At 41.9% G+C, this 18,987-nt stretch overlaps 1 pseudogene; it reads right to left on the reverse strand.

Annotated features, from left to right (window-relative positions):
- Nucleotides 1-11,600: 11,600 nt before the first annotated feature.
- LOC136315036 (protein FAM118B-like) lies at nt 11,601-12,794 on the reverse strand (annotated as a pseudogene).
- Between the last annotated feature and the right edge of the window lie 6,193 nt (nt 12,795-18,987).

The raw sequence follows: 18,987 nt of genomic DNA on the forward strand, positions 1-18,987 counted from the left end.
TGTATCCTCAACAATATGGGGGTTCTGCTTATAAGAGAAAAATGTGAGCATAGATTCTGGGTAGACAATAGCAGCCTTGGCCATTTCTACTTACTACTTTAAAGAAATCTTTTGTTATGGAAATCAAACATATAAAGTAGAAAGAGTGTAATGACCCCTGCACGGACGCGCGCGCGCGCACACACACACACACACACACACACACAGTGTAACCCACCACCCAGTTGCAACCATTATTAACTGACTGCAAATCTTGCTTCATCTATACTTCCTCTTCTCCCATCTCTTGCCTACTGGAATATTTTGAAGCAAATCGTAAGCACTGTATCTTTTCATTCAAAAGTAGTATATTCCCCCTTATTTTCCAGACATAGAAACTCTTTTAAATGACCATATTAGTAGTATTATTACAGGTAAATATTTTAACAATTATTCCTGAATAACAAATATCCAGTCAATGTTCAGTTTACCCTGAACCTGGTAAACTGAACATTGAAATCATAAAAGTGTTTCTTTTTAAAACCATTGTTTTGTTTGAATTAGAATCCAAACAAGATTTAAACTTTGTTGCCTCATTGATGCATTTTTTTAATCTCTTAATCTCACAGGTACTTATTTAAAGCTAAATTCCTTTAGCAGGAACAAAGCCTTTCAATATAGAACTAAATATAAGGCTTAAAATGTCAACACTGTATTTTAGGAAAAATAATACAGTAACAGAAATTCACCGTGCAGCATCATGGACAAACATAAGATTATTTCCTATGAGGAAATAAACAGAAAGAAGAAAGCATAAAGGCATGAAGGGGACAGTATGGAAAAAAATACAGAACTAAGCAATAGGATCACAATACCCACTTTATATTTCTTTCTAGGACTGGTTTGTCAGGATTTCTTCCATTTTAATGACAGAAACTCGATCCAAACTGACTTAAGCAAAAAATAATAATAGTAAGACTATTGGTTTATAAAATTATAGTGTGAGCACGCACACGTGTGCGCGTTTTTAGTTACAGCTGAACTCAAGTACCCGAACATACTTTTAGGAAGCCATCTCCATCTCTCAGTTCTTGTTGGTTCCATTCTCAGGCAGTTATTTCCCCAAGGTGACCTCTGTGGCCTCCAGGCTTAAACACTTATAGGTTAGCAGTTCTTGCTAGGAGAGTTAGCAGAAGCCCCAGGGTTGCCTCTCATTGGCCTGACTTGCACCCTGGAGCTGAGCAGCAGGTCAGCCCTACCCAAAACACAAGGACTCAAAGTGAAACAGAGGTAGTTTCTCAAAGGAAATCTAGTTGCTCTTATGATATAAGAGGGACAGGGAGGAGTGCTGGAGGCAGGTACAAATGAAGTTAAAACAAAAGCCTATCTTCTTCAAGGTTATAAGCACATCTATACAAAAGGGGGGAAATGAAAAGATCAAGATGTAAGAAATTACTGAACTGTTCCTTGCAGCAATTATAAGCAAGAGTAAATAAAAATAGCATAAAGTCTAAACACCCGTTGGGATTTATTGGGTTCTTACTCTAATCCGGGTATTTTAAATACTGTATATTACCCTGTTTAATTTTTGTAATAAACTTACAAATACTTAAAATCATGATCCACACTTTACAGATGAGGAAACTGAGACTTAGAAGGTCATTTGCTCCCATGTTTTGTTTCTGCACCTGAAGATTTCCATCATTGTTTAATTTCCTTGTGTCAGTTTTATTACCACATGAACAATTCTAGAATATTTATGAACTCCAAATTTTTGACACCCAAATAACTTTGACAGAAAAGACTTTATCCATACTTTTAGTACTTCTCTGTCTTTTCCTTGCAGCTAGGTGTCAAGTTTAACTTCTGGATGTACCCAAGTCAGAATTAACTAAGGGCCTCATTGTAGAATAATGCAAAGATCTATTAAGTACCAGGACTCTGCATTTCTGGACATCTGGGGAAATATTTATATCTTTGCTTTTGACCAGTGACTAGTGACCAGTTGGTCCAATAAGTTTGGGGACAGGTCATAGCACTCTGATCTTGATAGGTCTTCCTTTCAGAAGAGGCAAGCCCATTCTAAGAAATCTGAGATGCCTCGCTGATCACCTGGAATAGGTCTGACCCTCTGAGAGTTATAACATCCAAGGCAGATTATGGTTTTCCATTTCCTATTAAACTATACTCTTTTGGCTTGTTTTTATTTTTTATTTATTTATTTTTATTTATTCATTTTAGAGAGGAGAGAGAGAGACAGAGAGAGAGAGAGGAGAGACAGAGAGAGAAGAGAGGAGGAGCTGGAAGCATCAACTCCCATATGTGCCTTGACCAGGCAAGCCCAGGGTTTCAAACCGGCGACCTCAGCATTTCCAGGTCAACGCTTTATCCACTGCGCCACCACAGGTCAGGCTTTTGGCTTGTTTTTAAAAGCTGTTTTCCAAATGACAGAATTAAAGTTGAAGGCATTTATTTGTAATACAGTTCTCACAGGGATTATTTTTCAATTTTTTTTTTTTTTTGTATTTTTCTGAAGTGAGAAGCAGGGGGAGGCAGACAGTCAAGATGCCCACATGCCCACATGAACCTGACCGGTATCCACCTGGCATGCCCACCAGATGGCAATGCTCGGCCCATCTGGGGCGTTGCTCCACTGTAACCAGTAACCAAAGCCATTCTAGTGTCTGAGGCAGCAGCCATGGAGCCATCCTCAGTGCCCGGGTCAACTTTGCTCCAATGGAGCCTTGGCTGCGGGAGGGGGAAAGACAGAGAGAGAGAGAGAGAGAGAGAGAGAGAGAGAAGAGAGGGGGAAGGGTGGAGAAACAGATGATTGCTTCTCCTGTGTGCCTTGACTGGGAATCAAACCCAAGACTTCCACACGCAGGACCGACACTCTACTGCTGAGCCAACCGACCAGGGCTTATTTTTCAATTTTCATTTACTATCTTAGCAGCCAAGGTAAATCATCCCAGAAAATCAAACCCCTTGCTTTTACAACATCTCATAAGCTACAATGATTACAGCACTGGTGGATTTTTTTTAAACCAGAGAGGAGAAGAAAGACGAAAAGAGCTTACGCTTTTTCCCTAATGTTCTTTCTTCATTTTATTGAGTTTTTAAAAAAGATTTTATTTATTGATTTTCTATAGAGAGGAGAAGGTGGGTAGAGCGGAAGTATCAACTTATACTTGCTTCACTTTAATTGTTCATTGATTGCTTGTCATATGTGCTCTGACTGGGCAAGCCCAGGGTTTCAAACCAGTGACCTCAGCATTCCAGGTTGACATTCTATCCACTAACCACCACAGGTCAGGCATTTTACTGAGGTTTTATCTTATGTATAATTTTTTAGTGTTATGGTTAAGCCCCAATTTCTGTGTCACCAGGCTACCCATAACAAAGGTCCAGAGGTATGCAGTATGATTTGAGGCAGGAAGGGAATGTCCTTGGTATGAAAACTATCCTTCCCCCACTTCTTTCCCCTCCCCTCCCCTTTCCTCTCCCCTCCTCCCCTCTCTTCTCTCTCTCTCTAATGTCTAAACTTCCATCTATTAGTGAGATAGAGGAAGATAGGAAAAACATCAGGAGATCTTTTTGTAGTACCAAGTCTGTGAACTTAAGAGGTAGATGACTTCTGAGATCACTTCCAGCTCATTGCATTAGGTTCTTTCTCTTCTGAAACATATTTCCCCCTAACTATAGCCTTTTAAATAAAAATACGACTTTTAAAATAAAAATATGACTAGGTAGAGGATACTAGGCATTTAAAATAGAAGGGAGAATTAAAACTGTCCCACAGATTTTTCTTCCCCTAATTCTTAACAAAAGGCACCAAAAATAAACTTAAAAAAAACCAAAACTCAGCCCTGGCCGGTTGGCTCAGTGGTAGAACATCGGCCTGGTGTGCGGGAGTCCTGGGTTCGATTCCTGGCCACCCATCTGCTTCTCCACCCCTCCTCCTCTCCTTCCTCTCTGTCTCTCTCTTCCCCTCCTGCAGCCAAGGCTCCATTGGAACAAAGATGGCCCGGGCGCTGAGGATGGCTCTGTGGCCTCTGCCTCAGGTGCTAGAATGGCTCTGGATGCGACAGAGCGATGCCCCAGATGGGCAGAGCATCGCCCCCTGGTGGGCATGCCGGGTGGATCCCGGTCGGGCGCATGCAGGAGTCTGTCTGCCTCCCGGTTTCCAGCTTCGGAAAAATGTAAAAAATAAAAATAAAAAAACCCAAAAACCCAAAACTCCAAAACCCACTAATTATTGCCAACAAGGAAAGGGAGATAATATTAGGTAACAAGCTTTAAAAACTGATGTAAAAGACGGAAACAAGATACTGGAGCAGAGAGGAGAGACGGAGCATGACCTGGCTTCTAACTACACCACCACTGCTGAGTCATATTGGAGAGCTGCTGTTCTGAGGAGCCTTTATGAAATCTCGTGCCTTCCTGCCCTCTCTCATCCTGAATGTGAATCACCCCTTCCCTTTGTCTAGGGTCTCCACTCTAGACCCTCCCTGCCCGTTAGTCACTTAGTAACCATCTTGGTTATCCGATCAACTATTGCAGTATCATAGTGCTTGTGTTCAACACTTATTTTACTTAATGTCCCCAAAGAGCAAGAGTAGTTATTCTGGCAATTTGGATATGCCCTAGAAAAGTTATAAAGTGCTTCCTTTAAGTGAAAAGGTAAAAATTTATGACTTAGGAAAGAAAAAAAATTTTATGCTGATGTTGCTAAGATCTACAACAAATCATGAAATTGTGAAGGAGGAAATAGAAATTTGAGCGAGTTTTGCTGTCATATACTCAAACTGCGAAAGTTACAGCCACAGTGGCTGAGAAGTGCTTAGTTTAAATGTGGAGAAAGCATTAAATTTTGGGTGGAAGACGTAAATGGAAACATGTTTCAATTGCCATAACTTTATAACAGCATATTGTAATTGTTCTATTTGATTTCAAGCTTGTTGTTCATTTCTTACTGTACCTAATTTATAAAACTTTATTATAGGTATATATGTATAGGAAAAAACATAGTGAATATAAGATTTGGTACTGTCTACAGTTTCAAGCATCCACTGGGGGTCTTTGAACATATCCCTTGCAGGTAAGGGGGGGACTACTCTAACAATAATCACTTTAAGTGTAAATGGATATAATTACACCAATTAAAAGATATTTTCAAATGGATTTTTAAAAAATGAGACCCAACTATATGTTGTCTACAAGAAAACCACTTTAAATATAAAGAATCCAATAGATTAAATGAAAAGGAATGGAAAAAGATATACAATGATAATACTAATCAAAAGAAAGCTGAAGTAGCTATATTTATTTTGGACAAAGTAGACTTCAGAACAAGGAAACTTATCAGGGATAAACGGAGACACTACGTAATAATAGAAGAGTCATTTTCCATGAAGACATACAATCCTAAACATGTATGCACCTAACAACAATGTCACCCCAATCGTCTCAATAAAAAAAAAAGTGAGGCAAAAACTGATAGAAATGAAAGAAAAATAGACAAATTCAATATTACAGTTTGGAACTACATCCAAATCGCAGATGTGTCTAGAGCACTGTATATCAGTTGTCTTCTTCAAACATGATAAAACAGATATTTACTTTAAGCGCTGGCTGGAAGGCACCCTTCCACCTGTCCACTAGATGGCAGGGCAGCACCATTCTTCTTGAGAGCAGCACCAAACAATTGCAAACTCAGGGATATGTGGACACAGGTAGGAACTCCATCTGTTCTAAAAGTTTACAAAGCAAAATTTCACTATCTTCTTTATTTAGCACTTGCTTTTTTATTATTAAAGGAGAAAATATTTTAATTGAAAATTTGAACAACTCAGAAAAATGTAAAGAATAAAATTCCACCTGTCAAAAATAAGCACACGAGGCCCTGGCCGGTTGGCTCAGTGGTAGAGCTTCTGCCTGGCGTGCAGGAGTCCCAGGTTCGATTCCCGGCCAGGGCACACAGGAGAAGCGCCCATCTGCTTCTCCACCCCTCCCCCCTCCTTCCTCTCTGTCTCTCTCTTCCTCTCCCGCAGCCAAGGCTCCATTGGAGCAAAGATGGCCCGGCTGAGGATGGCTCTGTGGCCTCTGCCTCAGGCTCTAGGATGGCTCTGGATGCAACAGAGTGACGCCCCAGAGGGGCAGAGCATCGCCCCCTGGTGGGCATGCTGGGTGGATCCCGGTCAGGCGCATGCGGGAGTCTAACTGCCTCCCCGTTTCCAGCTTCGGAAAAATGCAAAATAAATAAATAAATAAATAAATAATAAGCACACGGTCTAGGTTCTGCTTCTGAAGATAAAAATGGCTAAGTGTAGACCATTCCCAGGATTCTCTGTAAATACCCTCTGCTCAAGGTTTCCTCCCTTCTCACTGAGTTTCACCCAAATTTAACCTTAATTCCAACCCCAATCCAAACTACAACCTACAATCTGCCCTTTTAAAATGTATGATGGCTACTTTTTGAAACTTGTTAGCACTGTGGGTGAAACAATAAGTTCACCATTCATACCATGAATGTTCACCATGAATACCAAGTCTGTGGCAAATGTAGCCACAGCTGCCAATCTAGGTAAAATTCAGAAGTTCTGTTACTTTAAAATACAGGTATAAGGACACTGACACCTGTGAAGAGACATCGCAGAGAAATTAGACTTTGCTTAAAAACAAAACATGTCACTTTTGGTGGTCACACATAGAAGATTTACTTATTTTGGGGTTAAATTGTAAATTTATATTTTTTCAATTAAAATACAGTAAAATTAACTTTTTGTGACAGAGACAAGAGAGAGGGACAGACAGACAGGAAGGCAGAGAGATGAGAAGCATCAATTCTTCGTTGTGGCTCCTTAGTCTCCTTAGTTGTTCATTGATTGCTTTCTCATATGTGCCTTGAGGGGGGGTTGTGCAGCTGAGCTAGTGACCCCTTGCTCAAGCCAGCGACCTTGGGCTTTAAGCTAGTGACCTTTGGGCTCAAGCTGGTGACCCCAGGCTCAAGCTGGTGAGCCATGCTCAAGCCGGATAAGCCCACGCTCAAGCCGGCAACCTAAGGGTTTCTAACCTGGGTCCTCTGCGTCCCAGTCTGACACTCTATCCATTGTGCAACCGCCTGGGCAGGTACAGGTTTAATGAATGTATTGATTGTGTAAATACCATCACAAGTCAGGACCCAGAAGATTTTCATCACCTCAGAACAACTCCTTTGTCCCTTTGTCATCACGCCCTAACAGCTATAAGTATCTTTTCATGAGCTTACTGGAGAAATGTCTGCTCAAATCTATTGACATTTTTAAGATTGGGTTGTTTTGTTTTCTTACTGTTGAGTTTTGAGAATTCTAGCCTGACCTGTGGTGGCGCAGTGGATAAAGCGTCAACCTGGAAATGCTGAGGTTGCCGGTTCAAAACCCTGGGCTTGCCTGGTCAAGGCACATATGGGAGTTGATGCTTCCTGCTCCTCCCCCCCTTCTCTCTCTCTCTCTCTTTCCCCCCTCTCTAAAATGAATAAATAAAAAAAAAATCTTAAAAAAAAAAAAAGAGAATTCTATATATAGTAGACATGTTGGACATGTGTTTTTCAAATACTGGGTGGGGCAAAAGTAGGTTTACAGTTGTTCATATGGAAAACAACATGCAGGTTATGATTATTACAATAGCTTTATTAACTCAAAAATATTAGGTACAACCAGAAAGAAGTGACAGAGGATTAAAACTGATCAAGGATAATATTTATTTGAGGCTTGAGTGATGGGAGTTCATGTCTTACGGACAACAACCTTCCCAAGCAGAGGTAGGGTCAAGGTTATATAGGGGAATGTTTGGCACAGGTTGCTGGACAGGTTACCAGGTCCATCAGTCGGGCAGATGTTCTCATGAATGTTCTTTGTTTTGGAGTTTCTTTGTGCCCTTAGGGACAGAAGTTACAACTTATAGAAACTGTCATGATTTGTGTCTACTTAGTTATTTTTACAACTTGACTGAAACTGGCTTGGGGCTAGACTATTGTAATTTTGTTAGGGTCAGTTATTTCTGTGATCTTAACTGAAACTGGCAGCTGCTGGCAGCAACTTGTAGCTTATGCCTAACAAAAAGTATGTCATAATGCAACTTTAAACCTACTTTTGCCCACCCGTCTATTCTTCCAACCTTTATCTTGTCTTTTCATTCTCTGAACAGTGCCAGCCATAGAGCAAAAGTTTTGAATTTTGATAAAGTCTAGTTTATTTTTTCTTAATGTTTTATACTTTTGATGTGATATCTAAAACTCTGCTTACCTCCAAGTCATGAAGATTTTCACCTGTTTTCTTATAAAATTTTTGTAATTCCATCTTTCACATTTAGATATTTGGTCTATTTTTAGTAACTTTTTGTGTATGGTGTGAGGTTCATTTTTGGTTTTTGCATGTGGATGTTAAACTGTTCCAACATTGTTTGCTGAAAAATACTGTCTTTTCTGCATTGAATTGTCTTTCTCTTTGCAAAAATCAGTTGGCCATATGTGAGTATATCATTTCTGGACTTTCTATCTTTTGCATTGATGAGTATGTCTATCCCTTCACTAATACCATACTGTCTTGTTTACTATAGTTTTATGTCTTAAAATAGAGGCATGTGAACCCACAAAATTTTTTGTTTATTTATTTAGTTATTTATTCCTTTTTTCAGTGAGAGGAGGGGAGGCAGAGACAGACTCCTGCATGTGCCCGGACCAGAATCCACCCGGAAGCCCATCAGGGGGCAACACTCTGCCCACCTGGGCCCTTGCCCCATTGCTCCCTTGCTCTCTTGCTCTGCAATCGAGCTCTTCTTAGCACCTGTGGTGGAGGCCATGGAGCCATTCTTAATGCCTGGGGCCAACTCGCTCCAATCAAGCCATAGCTGTAGGAGAGAGAGAGAGAGAGAGAGAGAGAGAGAGAAGTGAGACAGGGAGGGGTGGAGAAGCGGATGGGCACTTCTCTTGTGTGGCCTAACTGGGAATCGATCCCGGTACATCCACATGCCAGGCTGACACTCTACCACTGAGCCAACTGGCCAGGGCCTTATTTATTTTTAAAAGATTTTATTTATTGATTTTAGAGAAAGGAGAGAAAAAGGCAGGGGAGAGGAGCAAGAAGCATCAACTCATAGTTGCTTCTTGTATGTGCCTTGACTGGGCAAGCCTGGGGTTTCAAACCAACAACTCCAGTGTTCCAGGTCAATACTTTATCCACTGCAGTACCACAGGTCAGGCTCTTCTTCTTCTAAAATTTATTTTGGCAACAGTTTATTTCAAAAGTGCCTGAACCTTGATGCATAGAAATAATGGACAAGGCGTGCTTACGGCCCTTTACTAATGACATGATATGCCCTAGGCATGACTGCTCACCATGATCTGCTCAGTTAGGAATTGATGATTGAATGCCCTGTGAGGTTATTTTCCATACAACCTTTTATTTTTTTGTCTACATTTTCCCCTTTTGGTCATAAATCAAACTTAAAGGTTCAGTGGTAATAAAACTTTTGGTTGGGTAGTGTGATCTCACAGCACTAGGCAGTCTCATTCCTAGGAAGTCTCAGTATTGACATTGTCTTGTTGACCATGGGTGATGGGGTAATATAATACTGCAACCATAGAAATAAAGATGAAAAAAATAAAATTCATTTTGGTTATTCTAGTTTCTTTGTTTCCATAAAAAGTTAAAAATCAACTTGAGCCCTGGCCGGTTGGCTCAGAGGTAGAGCGTCGGCCTAGCGTGCGGAGGTCCCGGGTTCGATTCCCGGCCAGGGCACACAGGAGAAGCACCCATTTGCTTCTCCACCCCTCCACCGCGCTTTCCTCTCTGTCTCTCTCTTCCCCTCCTGCAGCCAAGGCTCCATTGGAGCAAAGATGGCCCGGGCGCTGGGGATGGCTCTGTGGCCTCTGCCTCAGGCGCTAGTGGCTCTGGTTGCAACATGGCGATGCCCAGGATGGGCAGAGCATCGCCCCCTGGTGGGCGTGCCGGGTGGATCCCGGTCGGGCGCATGCGGGAGTCTATCTGACTGTCTCTCCCTGTTTCCAGCTTCAGAAAAATGAAAAATGAAAAAAAAAAAAATCAACTTGAGTATAAATACACCAAAAATCCTGCTTATATTTTGACTGGAATTATGTTAAATCTGTAATTCAACTCGTGTATGATTGACATCTTAAATATATTTTGTCCAATCCATGTACCTGACATGTCTCTCTATTTAATTAGATCTTTGATTTTTCTCATTAGTATTTTGTAGATTTAAGCATATAGACAGAGCACATATTTTGTTAGATTTATACCTTCATATTTCATTATTTTGGAGTTATTATAAGTGGTTTTACTTAAAATTTTGATTTCAAGTTAATATAATGTCCATATAGACATATAATTAATTTAGTATGTTTGGCCCTTGATCTTGTAACATTACTAAACTCTTATAAGATTTAGGAGTTTTTTGTGTTTTTTTTTTAAGATTTTTTGGGATTTTTAAAATCATGCTATTTAGAGAATAGAAGTTTTATTTTATTCTTTCCAATTGGTATGCCTTTACTTTTTGGGGTGAAGGGCTCTCGTTTCACTGAATAGGACGTTGGTATTATGTTGAACAGCAATGGCGAGAGCAGATGTCAATCAAGTGACACCTGTTGCCTAGGAGCAACATTTCCAGGATGTCAAACCAATATTGTTTGCAGATGTTGCAGTAGCCAAGAAAGACATGACTCACAGAGGCACTGAATGCAACAATGCTTTACCCATGTAGAGAAGAGACAGAGCATGATCAACTTTAGTAGTGAGTGTCTGTCCCCCTGCCAGTAGGGCTTGCTCTGCAGCCAACACAAGGAGATAGTATACCTACATCCATCTTGGCTGCAAGCAAAGGAACTCATTACCTCCCTTCCAGGAACAGATATAGGGGTTGGCCAGGTACCATATGACACCCACAGAACAAAGAAGTAAAAAGAAATACATACACATTAAGCCTGGAACAGGAAAATATATTCCCAAAGAGATATGCCCAGCACAGGCTGTGAGAGCTCTTTATCTCTTTGCAAAGAAATGTTCAAGGTCCAAGGGCATTGTTAGCAACTGTGCAGGGGGCGAGAAGCTGCACATGACCACCTTTCCCAAGAGCAGATATCCTTTGTATCTTAAGGAAAAAGCATTTAGTCTTTTACTATTTATGTGTGATGTTAGATATGCATTTTTCATAGATGAGTTTATCAGGTTATTATTAACTCTAGTAGTTTTTTAAGTTATTCTTTGGGATTTTCTATGTATAGGATCATGCCATCTGAAAACAGAGGTAATTTTACTTCTTTCTTTCCAATTTGGATGCCTTTTATTTCTTTTTCTTGCCTAATTGCTCTGGCCAAAAGTTCTGGTAGATTATTTAGTATAACTGGTGAGAGTAACCAGTCTTTTTTTGTTTTTTTGTTTCACCATTTAGTGTGATGTTAGTGGTGAGTTTTTCATGAATGCCTTTATCATGCTGAGGAAGTTTCCTTCTAATCCTAGTTTTCTGGGTGTTTTTACATGGAAATGTGTTAGATTTTTATCAAATGTTTTTATCAGTTGAGATGATCTTTTCCCCCTTCATTCTATAAATGTGATGTATTACACTGATTAATTATCTTTTTTGGAACCATCTTTGTATCCCTTCTCACTTGATTTATGCTTGAGGGTTTCCAGAAAAAGGGCTTGAAAGAAAGTGGTGTATCCACAGTCCAGCCACAACCCAGGGAAAGAAGTGACTTGTTTTCATAGAATTTCTGAACCTCTCATAATTGCAGTGTTCCTGAGCACATTCTGATGCCCAGCTGGATGAAGGACAATGCCACGGGGTTGGTGTAGGCTCCATAGACATGAAACACACTCAGCTTCCACTTCTCTTAAGCCCACTCCAGGATCTTTTCTCATCAGTAAGGTCAAGGGATTCAAATCGTTTTTCCTAATCTGATGCATACAGTTCCAGGAGATTGTCGAAATTGGTAGTCACTACCAGGGCTCCATTTTCCTTCAGGAGAAGAACGGACTGAAGTAGCTGTTTTACAGACTCTTCCATCTTTAACTTCAAGTCATTGAATACTTCATATAAGTAGCTCTTGAAAAATGTGAATTGAACATTACTAGTATGAGGAGAGAGTTTCTGAATAAGGTCATGGGCAACACGAATAGGATTCTTGTCTTCATTGTAAGGTATTTTTCCCCACCAAAGAAGAAGGAAGGGCATAGCCACAAAGTGTGGAATAGCAAAAGCTTTATTTAGTAGAGCGCTTCCCAGACGATGTTCTCTGGTCCGTGAGTGGGGGCCAGAGAAGTCCTGCGGGGGATCCGCGTAGGGTAATTTATATCGTCTGTACGGTGGTCAGGTTAATATGACATGGCACAATCTCACTAACTGACAGACAGTCGCTCTTTTCCAAAGGATTCTTGGGAAGTTTCTTTTGGCCTGCATGGGTGTGGGCGGTTCCAGCCGAAGTTCCCGGGTCTGGTTCCTCACGTGACCTTCCCCCATTGCCAACCAACCTCACATTCATGGAGACATTTCTGAAATTTTTTGCTTTCCTCATTTTCTAGAAGATCAAATCAATGGCAGAGTCCAGTAAGGCCCAAATTCACTCCTGCCAAGATTCAAGATTCAGGGCTGGAACCTGAGGTGCTACTGCAGCACTGATGCCTGTTCCAATCATCAGCCCCAGTTCCTGGGGCTTCTTACTTTTTAAGGAGCTTCCTGGAGATTTTGGCAGAGGGTGCACCATCACCAAAGAATCCAAAGATCTTGTCTATATCAGAGCCCTGGCTCCCTGAAGAAGCCATCTAGTTTCATACAGAGAATGAGAACTTCCTTGTCACTGCTTTCCCTCCTGTGAGGCTTCTGAGAAGGTATATCTGTGTCTACTCCAAATGCCACTGCTGTAGCATAAACCTTATTCTTTTTTTTTTTTTTTTTTTTTTTACAGGGACACAGTCAGAGAGAGGGAGAGACAGGGACAGACAGACAGGAAGGGAGAGAGATGAGAAGCATCAATCATCAGTTTTTTGTTGTGAACCTTAGCTGTTCATTGATTGCTTTCTCATACGTGCCTTGACCGAGGGCCTTCAGCAGACTGAATAACCCCTTGCTGGAGCCAGCGACCTTGGGTCCAAGCTGGTGAGCCTTGCTCAAGCCAGATGAGCCTGCGCTCAAGCTGGTGACCTCGGGGTCTCGAACCTGGGTCCTCTGCATTCCAGTCTGATGCTCTATCCACTGCTCCACTGCCTGGTCAGGCTAAACTTTATTCTTTAAGCCATAGATAGTACACTTGAATCCTAGAAACTACAACTTTAAATACTAAAATAGTAATAGAATATTTCAGTCACCTTGAAAACACAAGATAGATATTGAATTCCTTGCTCTTGTAGAGACCAGATTGTTCTCTGGTTCCCAGCAATCAATTTTATAGTCTCTAAAATTTATCTAATTCTCACTTCCCAGTTCTAACTCCCAGTCCTCTGGTTCATGTCTCCTACTTTCTCCCTGTCCCAGCATCACCCCGCTTCACTCAAGCCAAATCTAGGCTAGTATAAATGCTCCTGAGTCCTGAATCTCACACCAGCTTCTGGTGTTGATTTGCAAACTATAACAATGTAAATTAATGAATTTAATTCTTAATATGATAGAAAGATTCTTAGATTTAGAACAAACCAACCACAATTCAACAGTTTGAGACACACTCAGACGAAATGGGCCCAAATATATAAAAAGCTAAAGGACAGGCTCTGGCTGGTTGGCTCAGTGGTAGAGAGTCTGCTAGGTGTTTGGATGTCCTGGTTTGATTCCTGGTCAGAGCACACAGGAGAAGCGACCATCTGCTTCTCTGCCCCTCCCCCTCCACCTTCTTTTTCTCTCTTTCTTCCCTTCCCACAGCCATGGCTCTATTGTTTCAATTGGTTCAAGAGCTCTGGTCCCAGGCTTTGAGGATGGCTCTGTGGAGCCTCTGCCTCAGGCACTAAAAATAGTTTGGTTGCAAGCATGGCCCAAAATAGGTAGAGAATCAGCCCCAGATTGGGGTTGCTAGGTAGATCCCAGTTGGGGCTCAGGGCGCATGTGGTCGTCTTTCTATCTCCCCTCCTCTCACTTGGAAAAGAAGAAGAAAAAAACATGAAGGACAGGCTGCATATGGACCACATTATCCTTCCTGTCTCAACTTCAGCTTAAATATAACTCCTTCAAACCCAGAAGTTGTCTTGGACTTTGATTTCAAAGATAATATAGACATATTTTGAAATGAACATCTTCAGACTTCCAGGTGCCAACCTAGAAATGCTGAGCCCCCTTTTATCATCCCACCTACTCTTAGGGAGTAGTCATCCTCCTCCCCTTGAATACCAATCTCCCCACTTTGTCCAGGATTTGCCCATTAAATTCTGCCTTTTGCCCTAGTTGGGTAGCTCAGTTGGTTAGAGCATCATCATGATAGGGCCAAGGTTGCAGCTTTGGTCCCTGGGCAGGACACGTACAAGAATCAACCAATGGCCTGACCAGGTGGTGGCGCAGTGGATAGAGCGTCGGACTGGGATGCGGAAGGACCCAGGTTCGAGACCCCGAGGTCGCCAGCTTGAGCGCGGGCTCATCTGGCTTGAGCAAAAAGCTCACCAGCTTGGACCCAAGGTCGCTGGCTCCAGCAAGGGGTTACTCGGTCTGCTGAAGGCCCACGGTCAAGGCACATATGAGAAAGCAATCAATGAACAACTAAGAAGTCGCAACACGCAACGAGAAACTGATGATTGATGCTTCTCATCTCTCTCTGTTCCTGTCTGTCTGTCCCTGTCTATCTCTGCCTCTGTAAAAAAAAAAAAAAAAAAAAAAAAAGAATCAACCAATGAATGCATAAATAACTGGAACAACAAATTAATGTTTCTCTCTCCTCTCCCTTCCTTTCTCTCCCTGTTTCCCCCTTCCTCTTTCTCTAAAATCAATAAATTTAAAAAATAAATAAAATATGGAGCACAGTGATGTATAGAATTGGGCACCGGAAACCCATATAATTTTGTTAACTAGTGTTACCCAATAAATTCAATAAAAATTTTTAAAATAAATAAAAATAACATTGAAATGTTTTTGCCCTTTGTTTACTGTGTAATTAACTTCTTCTCCCCCAGGATTTAAAAAAAATAAGCCTTCTAGCTCTGATAAGCGAATTGATAAATAATTCAATACAATTAAACATCCCTGACCTTAATGCATTTGCTTTTAGCAGTTTCCATTGAACATTGCTTTTGGTGTCTGCTTTGGGTTCTCAATAAAGCCTCTTGGTGAATTTTCTCACAGCATTACCTGCAGCTGGGAGAATATGTCTCTTAATGGGATCAGGGTGGTGCAATACAGCATCCACTGTATCTGTACCTTCCATCTACAAACTAGATATCCTCCATAATGAAATGTCTGGTTGTCTGGGCCAATTGCTATTGTTCTCCTCTAGCTTTGCCCAGCTCCTGCTCCTGCACTTCCTCCTGGGTGAGCAGGGTGATTTTGGCAGGACTCAAGGCTTTCCTGACCAAAGTGCATTTGTGGACCCCTAGTACCTTCCAAGGAAAGCTCAGGTTCCTTGGCATGATATCCAGTCCACCACTCTCTTACCTAGCTCCTGCCAACCTCTCACCACACTCACCAACCAGCTTTCCTTACCTGACAGATAATCCCACAGGCAACATAGCTGCTTGTGGTGGCTGCCACTTCTCTGTGCCTGTCAGCCCCGCCCTGCCAGTACATGCATGCTGTTTGACACCTACTTCTTTGTTCATGATGTTCTTCTGTCCAGAATATCCTTCAGCTCACTAGCCCTTTTTATCCTCTCTGAATAATTCCAAATCATCATTAAAAATATAGGTCAGTAATTCCCTCTGCAGGCAGCTTTCCTTGATCCCTTCAGACTGGGCCAGATTTGTGTGAAATTTGTATTCCTCTGTTATGTAACAGTATTTTTTATTTTATTTTATTGATTTTAGAGAGAGAGAAACATTGACTTGTTTGACTTACTTACGCGTTCATTGGTTGATTCTTGTTGATTCTTGTATGTGCCCTGACTGGGGATGGAACTGCGACCGTGGCACATGGGGAGATGCCAATCAACTGAGCTACCTGGCCAGGGCTTAATGGTACTTTTTAAAATTACTAAAATTGTTTGATTTTATGTCATGTCTCTAACTACTTAATGAGTTGCTCATGGGGAAAGATGTGATAGTCACTAAAAAATTGATTTCCTGAGAGTCTCCACCTTTTTCTATTTAAACCTGTGAGCAGAAAGCAACAGATACTGGAGGCAAGGCCAAAGGTGAGGTGAGGATTGCTGCAGACTCAGCAATTCAACCCCAATAGGAAGCCAAGTGTCTTGGCGTCTTTGGTTCCTATGGTGACAGAATCCACTTACTGTTATCTTACCTGAAGGTTTCTTTTGTGAGCGGGTGGAAAAAATACAAGGCCAACCGTTTGAGATAGTGTAGGGGGACGTGAAGGGGGACTTTCAATGTGTTGATCAAGGTAAAACGTGGGAATTGGGAGTGTGAGAGACTCCAAGACTTCTCTAGCCATCCCTGCCCCTAGGCCCAACCCAGTTCAATTGGACTGCAGTCAGGGCTCCAGTTAAGAGCAGAGGATACTCTGGTATTTAATGAGATTTGACATATGACTTCACTACCTACCCTACCTCCAAGAAATATCCACGAGTCAGCTTTAATATATAAATTATGTCTCTGGAAAATCAATTAGAGTCTTGAAGCCCCTTCTGTCTCTACGACATCCAAGAGGGCTGTCCCTTAATAGGGCATGTATGTCCCAGGAGAGGCACAGGACTGGCAAACAGGAGATCTGGACTCTGAGCTGGCTATCAACAACTTGAGATATAGAACTAGTGTTACATGAACAAGCCAGGATTCATGTTGCCCATCACCCTTTTAGCCAGTTCACAAGAGACAAGGACCAAGTAGGTATAAGAGCTTCTTTAATTCAGTTTGTCAGCAACTCGAGAAGACAGTGGACCAATGACAGAAAAACTGCTTTCACAGTCTCAGCTGACTGGCCAGTTCATATCTTTGGGAAGATTAGTAGTGCATTACTGAACATGCAGTCAGTTAATTAACAGGAGCTAGAAGGTTAGGGAATCAGGAGGTTGGGGGATCCTGCACACAGAGATGGCATCTAGGGGGTGCAGGATGTGTGGTTGACATCAGTGATGGTTTAGATGGACTAGATCTTATCCTTGAAGTGCTGATGTCCTTTGTTCCTGGGAACTCAGCTGTAAAGTAACTGCTTACATTCCTTAGACAGACATAAAGCAGAGAGCAGTTTGTTCATGATTCAAGCTAGTTGCTTATTTTTAAGATATGCTGCAGGATGTAAAACAGCGATTTTCTTACTTATAATCTATTGTCGACACTACAGGCATACATTAACTAGTCTAGCAACCCTGGCATAGTCTCCTATTGATTACAACTAAAAGCTACTATTGCTGAAGCCAAATTTCTAATGTTTGGGTTCCCCTATCACTAGTACTGCACCTGTTGGGGTACAGTTTGTGGACTGTGACGAAGCTGTGAGTGTCGTGCCTATGTCTCTCAGCATTCTCTCAGTCTTCTATGCCTGGTCTATGTGATCAGTTCAAACCTGAGGCCCTGGCTGGTTGGCTCAGTGGTAGAGCGTCGGCCTGGCATGTGGGAGTCCCGGGTTCGATTCCTGGCCAGGGCACACAGGAGAGGCACCCATCTGCTTCTCCACCCCTCCCCCTCTCCTTCCTCTCTGTCTCTCTCTTCCCCTCCTGCAGCAAGGCTCCATTGGAGCAAAGTTGGCCCCGGCACTGAGGATGACTCTATGGCCTCTGCCTCAGGTGCTAGAGTGGCTCTGGTCGCAACAGAGCGATGCCCCGGAGGGGCAGAGCATCGCTCCCTGGTGGGCGTGCTGGGTGGGTCCTGGTCAGGCGCATGTGGGAATCTGTCTGACCGCCTCCCTGTTTCTGGCTTCAGAATAATACAAAAACAAACAAACAAACCTGAGAGCTGCTTGGTGGAACTGACCCTGAAGACCTGGAAATTGGAGGAAGGATGGATTACTGGAAAGACAGTTGTTGTGAAGAAGACTAAGGGAATGCTGCTTGCCACAGAATGTTGACAGTTCTGCATAGTGCTGCAGACTCTTGGTGCGAGCACCTGAATTCCTTTTGTTTTCACCTAGCCAGTACAGCATGACAGAAGCCTCTTCATCTGCACTTATACAATTACAGAGATACTGATTTAGCCCCTGCAGTGTGTGCAGCATGATGAAACACCCACAGAGGCACAATTATCCTATGCCTTACTTCTGTGAATGTAAAGTGATGTATGTAGCCACTTTGGAAAACAGCTTTCCAGTTCATTAAATGATTAAGCATAGAGTTACCACTTGATCCAATGATTCCATTCCTACGTGTGTAACCAAGAGTGATGAAAACATGTCCATGCAAAAACATATACAAATGTTCATATCAGCATTATTTATAATTTCCAAAAAAGTGGAAACCTAAATGTCCATCAATGAATGAAGGAATGAATAAAATGTGGTATTTCCAAGCAATGGTTTGACCATATAAAGAAATGAAGTATTCCCAAAAACTCAGAAACATTGATACGTAAAGACACATGCAGGCCCATGTTCATTGCAGCATTGTTCACAGTGGCCAGGACATGGAAACAACCAAAAAGCCCGTCAATAGATGACTGGATAAAGAAGATGTGGCACATATACACTATAGAATACTACTCAGCCATAAGAAATGATGACATTGGATCATTTACAGCAAAATGGTGGGATCTTGATAACATTATACGAAGTAAAATAAGTAAATCAGAAAAAACCAGGAACTGCATTATTCCATACGTAGGTGGGACATAAAAGTGAAACTAAGAGACATTGATAAGAGTGTGGTGGTTATGGGGGGAGGGGGGAGAGGGAGAGGGAAAGGGGGAGGGGGAGGGGCACAAAGAAAACTAGATAGAAGGA

This window comes from Saccopteryx bilineata, chromosome 11, assembly GCF_036850765.1.
Source record: "Saccopteryx bilineata isolate mSacBil1 chromosome 11, mSacBil1_pri_phased_curated, whole genome shotgun sequence".
Taxonomy (NCBI): domain Eukaryota; kingdom Metazoa; phylum Chordata; class Mammalia; order Chiroptera; family Emballonuridae; genus Saccopteryx; species Saccopteryx bilineata.